This window comes from Schistocerca americana, chromosome X (assembly GCF_021461395.2).
Source record: "Schistocerca americana isolate TAMUIC-IGC-003095 chromosome X, iqSchAmer2.1, whole genome shotgun sequence".
NCBI lineage: Eukaryota > Metazoa > Arthropoda > Insecta > Orthoptera > Acrididae > Schistocerca > Schistocerca americana.
This window is the reverse complement of record NC_060130.1, coordinates 266,910,443-266,929,943: the sequence shown is the minus strand read 5'-3', so window position 1 is coordinate 266,929,943 and position 19,501 is coordinate 266,910,443. Positions and strand designations below refer to the sequence as shown.

The window sequence follows — 19,501 nt, the reverse complement described above, 5'->3', positions numbered from 1 at the left end:
ATTTTACAGAAGTAACTGCTACCAGTGTCTGTTCCGCTATCATATAATCATACAATAAAGGATCCTTCTTTCTATGTATTCGCAATACATTATATTTGTCTATGTTAAGGGTCAGTTGCCACTCCCTGCACCAAGTGCCTATCCGCTGCAGATCTTCCTGCATTTCGCTACAATTTTCTAATGCTGCAACTTCTCTGTATACTACAGCATCATCCGCGAAAAGCCGCATGGAACTTCCGACACTATCTACTAAGTCATTTATATATATTGTGAAAAGCAATGGTCCCATAACACTCCCCTGTGGCACGCCAGAGGTTACTTTAACGTCTGTAGACGTCTCTCCATTGATAACAACATGCTGTGTTTTGTTTGCTAAAAACTCTTCAATCATGCCACACAGCTGGTCTGATATTCCGTAGGCTCTTACTTTGTTTATCAGGCGACAGTGCGGAACTGTATCGAACGCCTTCCGGAAGTCAAGAAAAATAGCATCTACCTGGGAGCCTGTATCTAATATTTTCTGGGTCTCATGAACAAACAAGGCGAGTTGGGTCTCACACGATCGCTGTTTCCGGAATCCATGTTGATTCCTACATAGTAGATTCTGGGTTTCCAGAAATGACATGATACGCGAGCAAAAAACATGTTCTAAAATTCTACAAGAGATCGACGTAAGAGATATAGGTCTAGAGTTTTGCGCGTCTGCTCGACGACCCTTCTTGAAGACTGGGACTATCTGTGCTCTTTTCCAATTATTTGGAACCCTCCGTTCCTCTAGAGACTTGCGGTACACGGCTGTTAGAAGGGGGGCAAGTTCTTTCGCGTACTTTGTGTAGAATCGAATTGATATCCCGTCAGGTCCAGTGGACTTTCCTCTATTGAGTGATTCCAGTTGCTTTTCTATTCCTTGGACACTTATTTCGATGTCAGCCATTTTTTCGTTTGTACGAGGATTTAGAGAAGGAACTGCAGTGCGGTCTTCCTCTGTGAAACAGCTTTGGAAAAAGGTGTTTAGTATTTCAGCTTTACGCGTGTCATCCTCTGTTTCAATGCCATCATCATCCCGGAGTGTCTGGATATGCTGTTTCGAGCCACTTACTGATTTAACGTAAGACCAGAACTTCCTAGGATTTTCTGTCAAGTCGGTACATAGAATTTCACTTTCGAATTCAATGAACGCTTCACGCATAGCCCTCCTTACGCTAACTTTGACATCGTTTAGCTTCTGTTTATCTGAGAGGTTTTGGCTGCGTTTAAACTTGGAGTGGAGCTCTCTTTGCTTTCGCAGTAGTTTCCTAACTTTGTTGTTGTACCACGGTGGGTTTTTCCCGTCCCTCACAGTTTTACTCGGCACGTACCTGTCTAAAACGCATTTTACGATTGCCTTGAACTTTTTCCATAAACACTCAACATTGTCAGTGTCGGAACAGAAATTTTCGTTTTGATCTGTTAGGTAGTCTGAAATCTGCCTTCTATTACTCTTGCTAAACAGATAAACCTTCCTCCCTTTTTTTATATTCCTATTAACTTCCATATTCAGGGATGCTGCAACGGCCTTATGATCACTGATTCCCTGTTCTGTACATACAGAGTCGAAAAGTTCGGGTCTGTTTGTTATCAGTAGGTCCAAGATGTTATCTCCACGAGTCGGTTCTCTGTTTAATTGCTCGAGGTAATTTTCGGATAGTGCACTCAGTATAATGTCACTCGATGCTCTGTCCCTACCACCCGTCCTAAACATCTGAGTGTCCCAGTCTATATCTGGTAAATTGAAATCTCCACCTAAGACTATAACATGCTGAGAAAATTTATGTGAAATGTATTCCAAATTTTCTCTCAGTTGTTCTGCCACTAATGCTGCTGAGTCGGGAGGTCGGTAAAAGGAGCCAATTATTAACCTAGTTCGGTTGTTTAGTGTAACCTCCACCCATAATAATTCACAGGAACTATCCACTTCTACTTCACTACAGGATAAACTACTACTAACAGCGACGAACACTCCACCACCGGTTGCATGCAATCTATCCTTTCTAAACACTGTCTGTACCTTTGTAAAAATTTCGGCAGAATTTATCTCTGGCTTAAGCCAGCTTTCTGTACCTATAACGATTTCAGCTTCGGTGCTTTCTATCAGCGCTTGAAGTTCCGGTACTTTACCAACGCAGCTTCGACAGTTGACAATTACAATACCGATTGCTGCTTGGTCCCCGCATGTCCTGACTTTGCCCCGCACCCGTTGAGGCTGTTGCCCTTTCTGTACTTGCCCAAGGCCATCTAACCTAAAAAACCGCCCAGCCCACGCCACACAACCCCTGCTACCCGTGTAGCCGCATGTTGCGTGTAGTGGACTCCTGACCTATCCAGCGGAACCCGAAACCCCACCACCCTATGGCGCAAGTCGAGGAATCTGCAGCCCACACGGTCGCAGAACCGTCTCAGCCCCTGATTCAGACCCTCCACTCGGCTCTGTACCAAAGGTCCGCAGTCAGTCCTGTCGACGATGCTGCAGATGGTGAGCTCTGCTTTCATCCCGCTAGCGAGACTGGCAGTCTTCACCAAATCAGATAGCCGCCGGAAGCCAGAGAGGATTTCCTCCGATCCATAGCGACACACATCATTGGTGCCGACATGAGCGACCACCTGCAGATGGGTGCACCCTGTACCCTTCATGGCATCCGGAAGGACCCTTTCCACATCTGGAATGACTCCCCCCGGTATGCACACGGAGTGCACATTGGTTTTCTTCCCCTCTCTTGCTGCCATTTCCCTAAGGGGCCCCATTACGCGCCTGACGTTGGAGCTCCCAACTACCAGTAAGCCCACCCTATGCAACTGCCCGGATCTTGCAGACTGAGAGGCAATCTCTGGAACAGGACAAGCAGCCATGTCAGGCCGAAGATCAGTATCAGCCTGAGACAGAGCCTGAAACCGGTTCGTCAGACAAACTGGAGACGCTTTCCGTTCAGCCCTCCGGAATGTATTTCGCCCCCTGCCACACCTTGAAACGACCTCCCACTCTACCACAGGTGAGGGATCAGCCTCAATGCGGGCAGTATCCCGGGCAACCACAGTCGTAGTCCGATCAGGGGATGCGTGGGACGAGCTGGCCGTCCCCGACAAACCCCCATCCGGACCCCCACAGCGATGCCCATTGGCAACAGCCTCAAGCTGTGTGACCGAAGCCAACACTGCCTGAAGCTGGGAGCGAAGGGATGCCAACTCAGCCTGCATCCGAACACAGCAGTTGCAGTCCCTATCCATGCTAAAAACTGTTTTGCAAAGAACGTCTGAACTAATCTACAGAGAGCGCAAACAAATCGACAAAATTTAAACGGTTATTAAAATACAAGATTGCCTAGTAAATGCAGTAATGCACTGCTGACACTGCTCGGCGGCGGAAGGAGACTAAGCGAAATTACACTATTCAGGTACTAAAACGCGATGCTACACTCTCAAATACTATAATACGCCCGAAATTTATGAATTAAACAATGCAAGTACCAAAAACACGCAAAGAAATTAAGAATTAAACTATGTAACAAATGAGTGAGCTAGGAGTATACGACTTGCTTCTCAGCTGCTTATCCAACGGCGGCAGGGAGCACACTACAACCTGTTCTCGTACATCCATTATGTATATTCCCGTACAGAGAAGACATTTTAATTGAAAGTTGCTTGCCCGCTATCGGCAGATAAATACAACAATACAGTGCATACTGCATTGTACTTCTGAACGATCTGGGCGCAGCAATATCGTACTAACTTAGGTTATTTGTGGAGTGCGGTTCGGTTTATACACTACTGGCCATTAAAATTGCTACACCAAGAAGATGACGTGCTACAGACGTGAAATTTAACCCACGGGAAGAAGATGTTGTGATATGCAAATGATTAGCTTTTCAGAGCATTCACACAAGGTTGGCGGCGGTAGCGCCACCTACAACGTGCTGATATGAGGAAAGTTTCCAACCGATTTCTCATACACAAGCAGCAGTTCACCGGCGTTGCATGGTGACACGTTGTTGTGATGCCTCGTGTAAGGAGGAGAAATGCGTACCATCACATTTCCGACTTTGATAAAGGTCCGATTGTAGCCTATCGCGATTGCGGTTTACCGTATCGCGACATTGCCGCTCGCGTTGGTCGAGATCCAATAACTGTTAGCAGAATATGGAATCGGTGGGTTCAAGACGGTAATACGGATCGCCATGCTGGATTCCACTAGCAGTCGAGATGACAGGCAACTTATCCGCATGGCTGTAAAGGATCGTGCAGCCACGTCTCGATCTGAGTCAACAGATGGGGACGTTTGCAAGACAACAACCATCTGCACGAACAGTTCGCCGACGTTTGCAGCAGCATGGACTATCAGATCGGAGACCATGGCTGCGGTTACCCTCGACGCTGCATCACAGACAGGAGCGCCTGTGATGGTGTACTCAACGACGAACCTCGGTGCAAGAATGGAAAAACGTCATTTTTCGGATGAATCCATGTTCTGTTTACAGCATCATGATGGTCGCACCGGTGTTTGGCGACATTGCATTGAACGCACATTGGAAGCGTGTATTCGTTATCGCCTTACTGGCGTATCACCTGGCGTGATGGTACTGGGTGCCATTGGTCACTCGTCTCGGTCACCTCTTGTTCGCATTGACGGCGCTTTGAACAGTGGACGTTACATTTCAGATGTGTTACGATCCGTGGCTCTACCCTTCATTCGATCCCTGCGAAACCCTACATTTCAGCAGGATAATGCACGACCGCATGTTGCAGGTCCTGTACGGGCCTTTCTGGATACAGAAAATGTTCCACTGCTGCCCTGGCAAGCACATTCTCCAGATCTCTCACCAATTGAAAACGTCTGGTCAATGGTGGCCGAGCATCTGGTTCGTCACAATACACCAGTCACTACTCTTGATGAACTGTGGTATCGTGTTGAAGCTGCATGGGCAGCTGTACTTGTACACGCCATCCAAGCCCTGTTTGACTCAATGCCCAGGCGTATCAAGGCCGTTATTACGGCCAGAGGTGGTTGTTCTGGGTACTGATTTCTCAGCATCTATTCACCCAAATTGCGTGAAAATGTAATCACACGTCAGTTCTAGTATAATATATTTGTCCAATGAATACCCGTTTATCATCTGCATTTCTTCTTGGTGTAGCAATTTTACGAGGGCAGTTCAATAAGTAATGCAACACATTTTTTTTCTCGGCCAATTTTGGTTGAAAAAACCGGAAATTTCTTGTGGAATATTTTCAAACATTCCCGCTTCGTCTCGTATAGTTTCATTGACTTCTGACAGGTGGCAGCGCCGTACGGAGCTGTTAAAATGGCGTCTGTAACGGATGTGCGTTGCAAACAACGGGCAGTGATCGAGTTTCTTTTGGCGGAAAACCAGGGCATCTCAGATATTCATAGGCGCTTGCAGAATGTCTACGGTGATCTGGCAGTGGACAAAAGCACGGTAAGTCGTTGGGCAAAGCGTGTGTCATCATCGCCGCAAGGTCAAGCAAGACTGTCTGATCTCCCGCGTGCGGGCCGGCCGTGCACAGCTGTGACTCCTGCAATGGCGGAGCGTGCGAACACACTCGTTCGAGATGATCGACGGATCACCATCAAACAACTCAGTGCTCAACTTGACATCTCTGTTGGTAGTGCTGTCACAATTGTTCACCAGTTGGGATATTCAAAGGTTTGTTCCCGCTGGGTCCCTCATTGTCTAACCGAACACCATAAAGAGCAAAGGAGAACCATCTGTGCGGATTTGCTTGCTCGTCATGTGGCTGAGAGTGACAATTTCTTGTCAAAGATTGCTACAGGCGATGAAACATGGGTTCATCACTTCGAACCTGAAACAAAACGGCAGTGAATGGAGTGGCGCCACACCCACTCCCCTACCAAGAAAAAGTTTAAAGCCATACCCTCAGCCGGTAAAGTCATGGTTACAGTCTTCTGGGACGCTGAAGGGGTTATTCTGTTCGATGTCCTTCCCCATGGTCAAACGATCAGCTCTGAAGTGTATTGTGCTACTCTTCAGAAATTGAAGAAACGACTTCAGCGTGTTCGTAGGCACAAAAATCTGAACGAACTTCTCCTTCTTCATGACAACGCAAGACCTCACACAAGTCTTCGCACCCAAGAGGAGCTCACAAAACTTCAGTGGACGTTCTTCCTCGTGCACCCTACAGCCCCGATCTCGCACCGTCGGATTTCCATATGCTTGGCCCAATGAAGGACGCAATCCGTGGGAGGCACTACGCGGATGATGAAGAAGTTATTGATGCAGTACGACGTTGGCTCCGACATCGACCAGTAGAATGGTACCGTGCAGGCATACAGGCCCTCATTTCAAGGTGGCGTAAGGCCGTAGCATTGAATGGAGATTACGTTGAAAAATAGTGTTGTGTAGCTAAAAGATTGGGGAATAACCTGGTGTATTTCAATGCTGAATAAAACAACCCCTGTTTCAGAAAAAAAATGTGTTGCATTACTTATTGAACTGCCCTCGTAATGACCAGCAGTGTAGAAATGTCTACGGTCGCTTCGTTCCACCGTTCTTCTCCAGCTGTGCTCGTGTTTCGTTTCTATTGATTTCAGTGTCGACGGGCCGCTAAAACCCTACCTCCATTCGAATAATTTAAAACACAGTCCGAAACGGACTAACTCTCAGATAGTAAACTCTTACAGCCGTTTTTGATCGCAGGTTATCTTGATGTCGATCGAAAGAAAACTGCCGCATTAGACAGATTCATATATTTGGAAATTGTATGCTTCCTGCGTGAATAGCCGGCCTAGGTGACCGAGTGGTTCTAGGCGCTACAGTCTGGAACCGCGCGACCGCTACATCGAATCCTGCCTCGGGCATGGATGTATGTGATGTCCTTAGGTTAGTTAGGTTTAAGTAGTTCTAAGTTCTAGGGGACTGATGACCTTAGAAGCTAAGTGCCATAGTGCTTAGAGCCATTTGAACCATTTTTTCTGTATGAATAACAAAATCGATACTAATCCTTATTACAGAAACAGATATCCCAAATTATTTTTCTCTTCCAACTAGAGTGTATTATATTACTAGAAAACTTTACCAATTAACATGAGCTTTTTTAATTTATTAAGCAACAAATAAGTCGCGTTGGCTCTGAAATTCACGTACACTCGTACCCAGGAGTAGGTTCCCTTTCCCATCCTTTTCCTATCCGAGGTTGTGCTCCGTCTCTAATGACTCCGTCATCGACGGGACGCCACACCATGATATTTCCTTTTATCTAACAACTGGCGTTAGTGGCTATCGTTAGATATTGCTTTCTGCAAAAGAAGACAAATAGTATGAATTATTTCTACAAGTAACGTGAGCTTGGATTACTGTGTTTTATATGTTGCGAAAAAGTCTATTAATCTACAGACTGAATTTTTAAGACGCTTCTACAAGAACGGTTGAATGTTAATTGTAAGATGACGAAGATGACAGGTATCGTTCTCCGCGAACATGTGTGACGAGCTACAATATACGGAATGTGTAACAGAGTTAGGCGAAATATTTACCCAATATAACGGCAAAAAACATTTGCAACAGAATGAAAATATTTAAAAGAAATAGGCAGCTGGTGTGAAGCTAACTAATAACTGTCCAGACAGTTGTCTATTATACACTGCGCATCAGAATGAAACGAACACTTCTTCGAAACATCGTAACTCCTACCCACTGCGACGCGTAAGTTTTAAATTTGGCTCTAAGGTGCATACAACTTTCCTCCCTAATGGTGAAAAAGCGTGGCGCCCTGCGACGTCACCGAGCGAGGTGGCGCAGTTGTTAGTACACTGGAATCGCATTCGGGAGGGACGGTTCAATCCCCCGTCCGACCATTTTGATTTAGGTTTTCCGTTATTTCCCTAAACCGCTTCAGGCAAATGCCGGCATGATTCCTTTGAAATGGCACGGTCGACTTCCTTCCCCATCCTTCCCAAACCCACCGAGCGAGGTGGCGCAGTGGCTAGCACACTGGACTCGCATTCGGGAGGACGATGGTTCAATTCCGCGTCCGGCCATCCTGATTTAGGTTTTCCATGATCTCCCTAAATCACTCCAGGCAAATGCCGGGATGGTTCCTTTGAAACGGCTCGGCCGACTTCCTTCCCCATCCTTCCCTAATCCGATGAGACCGATGACCTCGCAGTCTGGTCTCCTCCCCAAACCAACCCCGCCCCCCTCCCCTCGCGACGTCAGCCTCGGGCTCGACAACGCTTCAAGCAGTAGGGTGTCGATACATGGGAGAAAAGGCCCTGCTCCGGAGTTAATGTGACGTGTAAGGTTGGTTAATGATGTCACATTAGCAACAAACTTCACCACAATGCAGCCACCGTGGGTGCATCACAACACGATGGGACTGTCGTCAAAGCGCCTGTTACCCACACTGAACCCATTCTTTTGACACCTCTACGATGGAGTTTAGATCCACGAAGCCCACCGTTGAAATCATTCGGCTTTCTTATGAATGAGCGAGGACAACCGTACACACACACCGTCGCTCAGAAGCATCACAAAAAGGAGTCAGGAGAGGTCATAAATGGTGTCAATGAAACCATCCCTTTCACTGGGACGCTGATTCCCATACATTTTGCGGTCGAAAACGACAATTCGCAGTGCGACGAGCAACAGAAAGACGTTGTTCACAATCTTTGACACCGCTGTCACATTTGGAAATTTCAACCATTCTATGAAGGACATTGTGGTGCTGCATCCCCATTAAGCGCGATCTGTTCCTTTTGGAGGGCAGCACGACCGAAATTTTTGCTCACGTGTACAGGGTGGAAGCACTACGGACCGTTCAAAACCATTCGACAAAATTTGAACGTGATCCGTGACAGGAAAGGGTAATTATGCATTTTGATCCCTCCTGCTTCGCATCCTCCTATGACGTGAATTAAGGTGGGATGCGAGAGCAAAGTCCTTGAGAATCACTGGACTCGCATTCGGGAGGACGACGGTTCAATCCCGCCTCCGGCCATCCTGATTTAGGTTTTCCGTGATTTCCCTGAATCGCTTCAGGCAAATGCCGGGATGGTTCCTTTGAAAGGGCACGGCCGATTTCCTTCCCCTTCCTTCCCTCACCCGAGCTTGCGCTCCGTCTCTAATGACCTCGTTGTCGACGGGACGTTAAACACTAATCTCCTCCTCCTCCTCCTCCTTGAGAATTTCAAAAATGATCGTGTATAGAAACAACCCGTAAAGTAATCTGAGGCGCCTGCAGGTAGACATCTCCTTGACGCCCCTGCAGATCCAGTTGCCTGCCTGCAACCGCCTCGGACTACTTTACAGGTTGTTTCTGTCCACTTGCATTTTTAAAATTCTCGATAAAGGTGGGCAGGTGCCAACGAAGGGTTTGCCCGACTGGGGGATTCCTAAAGGGACTCTTTCCCGTTTTATCAACCCATATATCAATGTCACAATCCCCGTTCAAATGGCACTGAGCACTATGGGACTCAACATTTGAGGTCATCAGTCCTCTAGAACTTAGAACTACCTAAACCTAACTAACCTAAGGACATCACACACATCCATGCCCGAGGCAGGATTCGAACCTGCGACCGCAGCAGCAGCGCGGTTCCGGTCTGAAGCGCCTAGAACCTCTCGGCCACAGCGGCCGGCGCTGATTCTGAGTGGCGGTGTGTCCGAATCCTTTGCTCGGTCACTCATGCGTAAATCGCGTGATTTCACCGGTGGGCGCCGCGGTTCTAACCACCATCACAGAGGTGTCAAAAGAAGGGGTTAAATGTAGGTAAGAGGGGCTGTGACGGCCTACCCATCGTACTGTGACACGTGCACGGTGAAGCTGGGCAGAATTGTGACGAAGTTTTGTGCCAGTGTGATATCATGGACGTGCCTTACATGTCATACGAACTTCTGAGCTGTGGCCTTTTTTCGCAAGTGTCGACATCTTGAAGTTGAAGCGCGCCGAGCCCGAGGGCGACGTCGTTGGGCGCTACGCTTTTTCACCGTTAGAGAGGAAGGCTGCGTGCGCCTTTGAGCCAAATTTCAAACTTATGCGTCCCAATGGGTGGGAATTTCGGTGTTTCAAAGAAAATAATCTTTTAAATCTGTAGCGAAGTGTAGACGCCGGCCGCGGTGGCCGAGAGGTTCTAGGCGCTACAGTCTGGAACCGCGCTACCGCTACGGTCGCAGGTTCGAATCCTGCCTCGGGCATGGATGTGTGTAATATCCTTACATTAGTTAGGTTTAAGTAGTTCTAAGTTCTAAGGAACTGATGACCTCAGAAGTTAAGTCCTATAGTGCTCAGAGCCATTTGAACCATTTTTTTGAAGTGTAGATCCCTTATGCATTTTAGTTTTCGTAGATATTAAGATAATCCTACTGAACGAAATCTTGTAATGAAATGGTAGCAAACAAACTGTTAGAAAACACGAAATATCGCCAACGTGTTTGCATGTTACGCGTTCTCAGATTTAAAAAAATACCCTCTTTCTACCCATTGTAAAATTCCTTGTAGCAAATTAACATGTGTCAACATACCCTACGTATACATTATATTTTGTGTGTAATTTGTTCTTCAAAACATGTATGTAAGTAGAAGTATACGCGATGGAAACGCAGTTCATATTATAATTTTCAGGAACTGAACCGGATGTCTGTTTCTTCGAAGGTATACGTGATGCCGACAATCCTATAAGACAGATGTCCTGTTTGATTCCAGAATTGAGGCTATTTGTACTGCAGGGGTCGCACTGAATAATAATCTTGTATAAAATTAGATAAAACTGATAGCTAATATTATCAAAAATCTTAGCTACGCCTTTAGGACAATCCATATGCCTCTTCCACGTGCGTGATAAACTGTACGCAAATGCACATTGCGGTATCATGTTTCACACAGATAAGAGACAACAATGTACAGTGCTTGAACATGAACATGATTGTTTTCTAAAATCCAGGGGAAAATCTTTCGATTCCTGTTAACGAGTACAGTCCCAACTAAAATTTACGTAGCCGTACCACGCAACGGCAAGGTGAAATGTTCCTTATCATTTTTTCGTAGACCTCTTTCAACTCAACGCACTTAGTCAAATTTCTTTCCGTAGATTCCATCCCTAATGTGCGCTTCTGAAAAGTGCGCGAAAATGTACCTGCAGCTGCGATAATCTCCTCATTGGACTCAGCGCGTACGGAAGTCGAAAATTCATTTAAATTTTTAACAGTGGAAAGTCAAAGGATGCCACATCCGGTCAATACGGTTCATGTTCCAACGGATCATGCGGGAATTCAACAGTTTTTCCATTGCTGAGGTAACTCAGTTAAATGATTGTTCTGAGAAAATTTTTTCGTTTGGCTGCCATACGGTTCTATGCTCACATGTTTTTCATCCTTCTAGTTCAGAAGACTTTCGAAGTGTTATCCAGGTATTTTTTTAATACTTGCAACGTAACGATTGAAAAGGTTACCTTTTGTATCCCAGGAAACTTTGGCCATAAAATTTCCACCGAATAAAATATATTAGTGGAGGTCTCGTATTTCCACTCACTCCTTTGTTTGATGTTTCGTTTCTGGCATCAAATAACGAAGGTGTGCACAAAAGGATTTCGTTTCTCTCTAAAAAGATTGGAATATTTTTATCGTATACATTATTGACGTTGAACCTTTTTACTGTGGTTTTGTCAAGAGTTTATAAATGCTACGTTTTCCACTTTGGTGTGTCGTGGATCATTGTACAATGCCATACATACAACTTCACGAATTACATAGTGTGTAGGTAACGAAATAACATCATTAATCCTTATTTTTATGCGCATGAAGCAGTAGTATCTATATGATTTCTGCTATTTTCTCCAGCGGTGCGATACTAACACCTAGTTTCGCTTGTTACAAAATGTGAACTGCCTGTGAATATACAGAGTTTCTCTACTAAGAGAAGTCAAGCATTTTTTCTCTGGCGCTTCGGCAAATATTTGAAACTTAGTTTTTGCATTGTGTAGCTGGAGTCAGCCCCAAAAAAATTGTGCGCGCAGCTTTCATGCGATGCCCAGTGTCGAATGACAGCGTCGGTTCGTTTCTCGTTACAAAGAAAATGATTTTTAAAGCGAAATTTTACGTGTCGCTTCGACAGAGCTGTCCCAGGTCAGTCCAGCGAGATACTTTTATTTACGAGGGCAGTAAAAATCGATAAATAACCAGTATTCCAGAAGCTACAGTACTGCCTCGGCCCACGCCGACTGCTGCCGCCAAGCATGCAGCGCTACACAATCGTTGCAGGATTGCTGTTTATTCTTCGTGTTTTACTGTCCCTGTTATTACATATCGATAAAACGACTATCGGATTAGACTAATTTCGCAGCGCTGTATCACATGACACGTAAAATTCAGATTTAAATATAGTTTTTGTTTGTAATGGAAAACAAACCGATGCTTTCTGTCGACACTCAGGGTCGTATGAAAGACGTGACGATTAGTAATTGTGTGCGTTGACTCCTTCTACACACTGCAAAATCGAAAGTGTTAATCTCTGCCTATGCACTAGGGAAAACACGCCTAACGACTCTTAGGAGAGACACACGGTCTACCATCGGAGGATGAGACTGCAGTAGCTATAAAGCTATCTTATGGAAGAAAAACAAGATCTTTGAAAAAAGGTCATAAAGGGTCGCAGTTTCAAAATAAACCATCAGCAATATGATCCAAATTTCGATTTTTCATTTGCTTTAGGCCAGAGCTTTTATGAAAATTTACAGTATTATCACATTACTTCTCACACCCCTATGGATGCTTTACATATCTGAACCATCGATTGTCCAGTGCGATATTATATACTTCCTCGATGTTTCCATACGTGGTTACAGTTTTGGACGACGTTCACATGGAAACCTTGTACAGATATGAGATACCTTTGAGCTGAGATGCCGGCCGGAGTGGCCGAGCGGTTCTAGGCGCTACAGTCTGGAACCGCGCGACCGCTACGGTCGCAGGATCGAATCCTGCCTCTGGCATGGATGTGTGTGCTGTCCTTAGGTTAGTTAGGTTTAACTAATTCTAAATTCTAGGGGACTGATGACCTCAGAAGTTAAGTCCCATAGTGCTCAGAGCCATTTGAACCATTTTTGAGCTGAGATATCGATTTTGTAACTATTGACGATGAAGAAACACTCGTTACAAACGTTCACTGTCTACGGATGAATTTTCGTTGACGATAAACCGCCCAAATGAAAGGTCGTTTAGATGGCATCGTACCCAGTTTATCCCTTTGAACAGACTTCAAACTGTAAGAAAACATTAAAAATTCGAGTAAACATACTTATTCCGAAAATCAGGTTGGTACTGAGGATGTTTTATTGCTCAGAATGAACCAGCGCTGCAGAAAACAAATTTCATCTAAGTAAACGGCTTCACAGAGAAATTCAGGACGGCTGAAGCTAACCAGCTAGTTTTCGTGTCTCTCTCCCATAAGATGTTGGTAATAATGCATAAATCTTGGTGCTGAGCTGCAGAGAACACGTTGAGAACAGGAAAATTCACGGTGGACAGCCATGGACAAATTCACGTGGTACCATTGTTCTGTTACGTATCTAGACACATTTTTCTGAAGTACTTTTCTGTAATTCACGCTGAATCTCATAGTATCAACACCAGTATTTCATTATACTACGCCCGGATGTGATTTATAAAGCAGTAACATCTTTGTCATGACCGTGGACACAAAAAAGTTTACTTTCAGACTGTGAAGCTATGCAGCAGATGATTTCTTATTAGTACTACAGTGCAACAATTCGCCGGTGGGTATATCGCACATTTCGAGATAAGGTGTTGGGTAGAATACCACAGAGTGGAGGAGAAACAGGGATGGAAAGACAAGGCCGGCCGCTGTGGCCGAGCGGTTCTAGGCGTTTTAGTCCGGAGCCGCGCAGCTGCTACGGTCGCAGGTTCGAATCCTGCCTCGTGCATGGATGTGTGTGATGTCCTTAGGTTAGTTAGATTTACGTAGATCTAAGTGTAGGGGACCGATGACCTCAGATGTTAAGTCCCATAGTGCTTGGAGCCATTTTTGGAAAGACAGACTTGGTATAAGGGGTGATCAAAAAGTTTTAGTTCGAAGGCCTCACAGTCTACAATCAGTATGCCAATCAGACAAAATCGCCGTGATAATTGAGGCCGCCGGCCGCGGTGGTGTAGCGGTTCTAGGCGCGCATTCCGGAACCGCGCGACTGCTACGGTTGCAGGTTCGAATCCTGCCTCGGGCATTGATGTGTGTGATGTCCTTAGGTTAGTTAGGTTTAAGTAGTTCTAAGTTCTAGGGGACTGATGACCTCAGAAACTAAGTCCCATAGTGCTGAGAGCGATTTGAACCAATTTGATAATTGAGGCCATCATCCCTTCCACACAGCAAGTTGATGGAACCCATTTAGTAAAACACTGTGTCTTTCTGAGTGAAAAAGTCCGTAACTGCCTGCTGGACTTCCCCGTCCGATAGAAATCGTCGACACACCCAGGCATTTCTTAAGGGGCATGTGGTGTGATAATCGTATGGGTAGAGATCAGGACCATAAGGAGCGTCTCCCATCTGAGTTGACGTGGTGGATGAGGCTGGCATCGAAGATCGAAAAATGGGTGTGAGCACTATGGGACTTAACATCTATGGTCATCAGTCTCCTAGAACTTAGAACTACTTAAACCTAACTAACCTAAGGACATCACACACATCCATGCCCGAGGCAGGATTCGAACCTGCGACGTAGCGGTCACGAGGTTCCAGACTGAAGCGCCTAGAACCGCACGGCCACACCGGCCGGCCATCGCAGATCGACCGCGACCAGCACGGAACTTGGCGCACCATTCCACAACGGTCGTTTTCTACAGAGATAGTGTCCCATGCACATTATTCATGCCAGCCGGTGTGGCCGAGCGGTTCTAGGCGCTTCAGCCTGGAACCGCGCGACCGCTACGGTCGCAGGTTTGAATGCTGCCTCGGGCATGGCTGTGTGTGATGTCCTTAGGTTAGCTACGTTTAAGTAGTTTTAAGTTCTAGGGGACTGATGACCTCTGATGTTAAGTCCCATAGTGCTCAGAGCCATTTGAACCACATTCTTCATTCTCCAATGGATGTCTATCGGTGTTTGTCTTTCGGCAGTCAAGGAAAGAATAACAGCACGTTGGTCCTCTTGGGACGCATTTGGTAATAACGTCCCCGTAGTTCACGTTTCCACATTTACCGTACATACGTCGGAAAAACAAAAATGCCGCACTAATCCCTCGCTTACATATTCGCATCGAAGTCGCATTACGTTGCCCACACGCAGCAGCAACGCCCTAAAGGGAAACTTTTTGATCGCCTCTTGTACTTATACCACCAGCTGAATTTCGAACCAAACGGGGACGCTAAGGAATATAGGACAAGAGGAGGCTATTAGGTTCGAGACCGGTATGTATTTCGCAATGGTGAGAATGAGACAAACGGCAAGTTGTGACGTACGAGCCCAATAACGTGTCTGCGACGGTGACGGCGGTCTGCCACGGAAGCGGCGAACAGTGCGAGTGGAGCGAGCGCAACGCCCCACCTGAGTGCGGTGCGAAACGACAATAACACTGCGAGATCGCTTTCGCTGGAGTGGCGGCATTGTCGCTGTCGCTCTCGGGACAAAGCGCCCTCTCCTTTCCGCCAGCCGCGAAGTGACGCCCCTTGTAAGGAGTCTAAAACATCTGAATGGCGGCGCCAGCGACATTTTTACATGCAGAGTCTCGCTCTAACGGAAATGTGGATTTAATATTCATCTCTGATGAATATTTACTAATAAACGACATCGTTTCTTCCTCCGCTTCTATAAAAATTCTGTTGCTGGAAACCTAGGAAATCAGTTTTCTTCATTTCACAGTTAACTATATTGATCGAGTAAAACCAGACATGAACAGAACTAATCATTTCTGTTCTTGTAACAGAAATAAGGAGCAAACAATCGCCCAAGTAACTGAAACAAATAACCTCATAATGATTTATCGTCTGATTCTGTCAGTTGAGTTCTAAAATGAAAGGGTGAAGGAGAAATCTGGATGTAGAGGAACAACGTATATATCAGTAACGGAATTAAACTGGAGCCAGTAGCCACTGAATCCACTAATTTATTATATGAGTCGTTCCCCGTTCGTGATGGTTTTCCTTCAAGATGGCATTCTTACGTTGCGGTGATGCGTCGTTGTATGGGGTAAAAATAAATAAACTACAATCAATTTTTTTAAAAAATTCTTTATTGACGTCAGGCCTGCTCTTGAGCAGCTATTTTCATTTTTAGATATACATATTCTTCTCGTATATAATGTAAGGCGATAGATCTATACTGCTACTATAACCTGTCGATAAACACTTTGGATAAAGTGTTTGTCACTGATAATTCGTTTTATTGTAGATATTGAAGAGTCTCTGTGTGTCATTTAACGTATACTGCATAAACGTATACTGCAATGTTAAAGAAAAGAAGAGTTTCTTTTACATTTCAAGGTAATTATGTCGACTCAGTCAGGAGGATTCTTATTGTAATCGTCGAGTCCCTCTAAAAACAGAATTCCTGATGTGTCCACACATCATTTATGCCGAGACTTTTTGTGTGAATTTTCAGTGTCCACAAATTGGAATTAGACATGGTGGTTCAGCAAGTTCAGTTTTATTGATTAAACCGACAAAGTTGCGAAATGAAGAGTTGATAACAACAAAAGTTTCCACACATTTCGTGTCAGATTGTGCTTATAGACTTGTGCACCTTTAAAGATGGGATGGTGACGGTCCGTGAAAGCCAGAGAGTAAGAATTGAAAAGATGATCAGTCTCTTCGCCTGTAGCCTAATTTATCCAATTCACAACTAGTTTCGCAAGGCTAGCTTCCATCAACAAGTGCAGTAGTGCGAATAGTGAAACTATTCCGCGATGTCGAAGCAAGATAATCTTCGACGAAATAACTGTTTTGTTTCAATATGCCTGATGTTCACTTTGATGTAACGTGACACCAAGTTACAGCAAACTGTAGGATTATTGTAACAGCTATTTCATTGAAGGCCGATCTTAATTCGGACTTACGAAAATAGTTTAATTATTAGCATGACTGCATTTCATGACAGAATCTATCCCGGTGAAGCTAATTGTGAGCTTAATAAATTAAAGTGCTCTGGAAGGAAACCACCTTTTTATATCCAATTACATATCAATATTTAATATCAACAAGGTTGAGATAAAAGAAAGTTTTAACTGACGTATGTATTACATAAATTGTTTGATTAGGGTCCATCTATAGGCTTTACTGGCATTTTTGTATGTGAGTCGATGAAAATCAACTGAGGAGACGAGACGACTGAATTTTGAAACATTTTTAAGGAACATTACTCCATAAAAACTGGACTAGCTATTTCTTTTCTCAGATGTTATCTGTTTTACCACTGTTCAGTCTTGTTATCATTATCATACATTCAGTTCGGTTTTGTGTAACAAAGTATGTGGTAAATAAATGGGCACTCTAACGTCAGGGATAGTCAGGTGTCTTAAATTATGGGACCAAGTTTTTTTTACAGCTGAGGAAACAGATGTTCCAAATACCATCGATGTGCGGCTGTAGTAACGTAGAGGTCAAAAAGTTGCAGCAGATCATGTAGACAGATGCAGGTGAAAATCTTTACTGTAAGTATGTTATCAAAAACAAAATTAAGACTGATATAACTGACAAATTCTCTGGCATGTAGCCATGTTATCAATGTAATTTTACGCAAAATTTTGTCAATTGATATGTTCGACTTCCGCTTCTATTATTGCAGATGAATCTCCCGTCAAATAATATAGTTGCAACAAATATTAATACGATAGCGTGGTATTTCGATGATACAGTTTGGCGATACTGAATTACAAGCAAGCTTATAGAGGGAAATCCCATATTGTATATTCTGTTATGTCATGACGATGTATGCAATTAAAGGCTTCATGTAATTACGATTACAGAAGCGCCGCTAAGTCAGATGGTTTCATTCGTTACAATAGGCCTATTTCGGTCAGGTCAGATTGCTGATAATTGTTCTGTCGCTGTCTCTTTGTTCTAATTACACTCAATTAGTGTTCTTGAAGTAACAACAGTTGGTTTTGCTACATACTCATACGCAAACACACGCACACAGAGAGACATACAACCGAATTCACATTAAAATACTTACGCATTCGCATACATACGAAAGTACCGACGTAATCTTAAATTTAATCATATATGCTGTAGCATCATCGTGTGGCGTGTGGTAGAAAGACGGCGATCTTCGACGTCGTACGCTCGTGGTCTGTTCAGTTTTAATTATAATTGAACTACCAGTTATTTCCACCATTGTCGGCAGGTGACTTCAGTACGCCAATGACGTCAAAGAGCTCCGGTACATGTTGCAGAAGTGCGTTGCATAAATCACGACTGAGCGAAACGATACTGGAGGTAACAGTGGTTGCGCAGAGGTAGTTAAGACTCAGTGACCGACGCATAGTCCTGAGAGGTGGCTGCAAACCACGCTCTCTGTTGAATAGCATATGCCCCTTGCTACTACGTCATTTTGTCGCAGCATTTAATATTCTTAGCAGCAAAACAAACTTGCAAATACGCTAGCTGGCTTTCAGCAAGCACACTGAGCAGCAGATACTTCAGTAAAGTTGTGTCAAATGGTAGAGGAAAATCGCAGTCTTCGTTTCTGTAATGTCTCGCTCATATTCATCAGTTGTCTCTTTAGCGCCGTGTCGCTCTCTCTCTCTCACACACACACCACACACATACAGGCATAAGCAAAATCGCGCACGCAAGATGCAGGGCGCATACAGAAGCACGCACATTGAAATGAGCGTATTCTCGCTCGCAGAATGCGCGCGCACGATTGCGTACATTTTATGCTGCAGAGCCAGGAGCGGAGGGGATGGACGCGAAGGTCGGAGAAGAGTTTTCCTCGGGCGCGGGGGCAACCGCCGACGGTACCGGCAGAAGCAGCGGCGGCGGCAGCGGCGGCGGCGGCGGCAGCGGCAGCGAGGGGAGCGAGAGGCGTGTTCGTCTGAGCCGGTGGCAGTGCAGATTGCAGCTGGTGCGTAAAGTGCAATCGTTAGGGGACTTACTGCGAGCAGTTGAGGAGCAGGGAGCAGAGCGACCGCTGCGGGCTGCGGGCTGGCACGGACTGGCGGCTGCGCAGCGCAGGACCCGGGCTGGCCGCGGCGGCTCGCGCATGCGCACTCGCCACCCGCCGGTTTCCCTCCTCCGCTCTTCCGCCTGTGCCTCTGTTGCCCCTACCGCCACCTTACTCTTCTTCTCGATCTACCCAATCACCCTCTCGACAAGGCCATCCCCACTCGTGGCGTGTTGCATCCAGGGTGTTACCGTACTCCCGTGCATGCGGAAGCTGCAACGGACCGCGATCGGGAGGCCGGCGGGAGGGGGTGGGGGAGCGTGCTCGGGCCGCGTTTGCCAGTGCGTGTGGTCGCGGCCGCCTTCATTTACGTGGCACCGAAGTGGA

The 19,501-nt window shown here is 45.5% G+C and overlaps 1 protein-coding gene across 1 annotated transcript in view; it reads right to left on the bottom strand.

The window, feature by feature from the left end:
• LOC124555588 overlaps positions 1-19,152 on the bottom strand; it is a 1,059,882-nt gene extending 1,040,730 nt beyond the window's left edge. Inside the window, exon 1 of the mRNA XM_047129551.1 lies at positions 19,107-19,152. The gene's annotated coding sequence lies outside the window, so the exon portion shown is untranslated. The remainder of the gene's footprint in view (positions 1-19,106) is intronic.
• Positions 19,153-19,501: the final 349 nt, after the last annotated feature.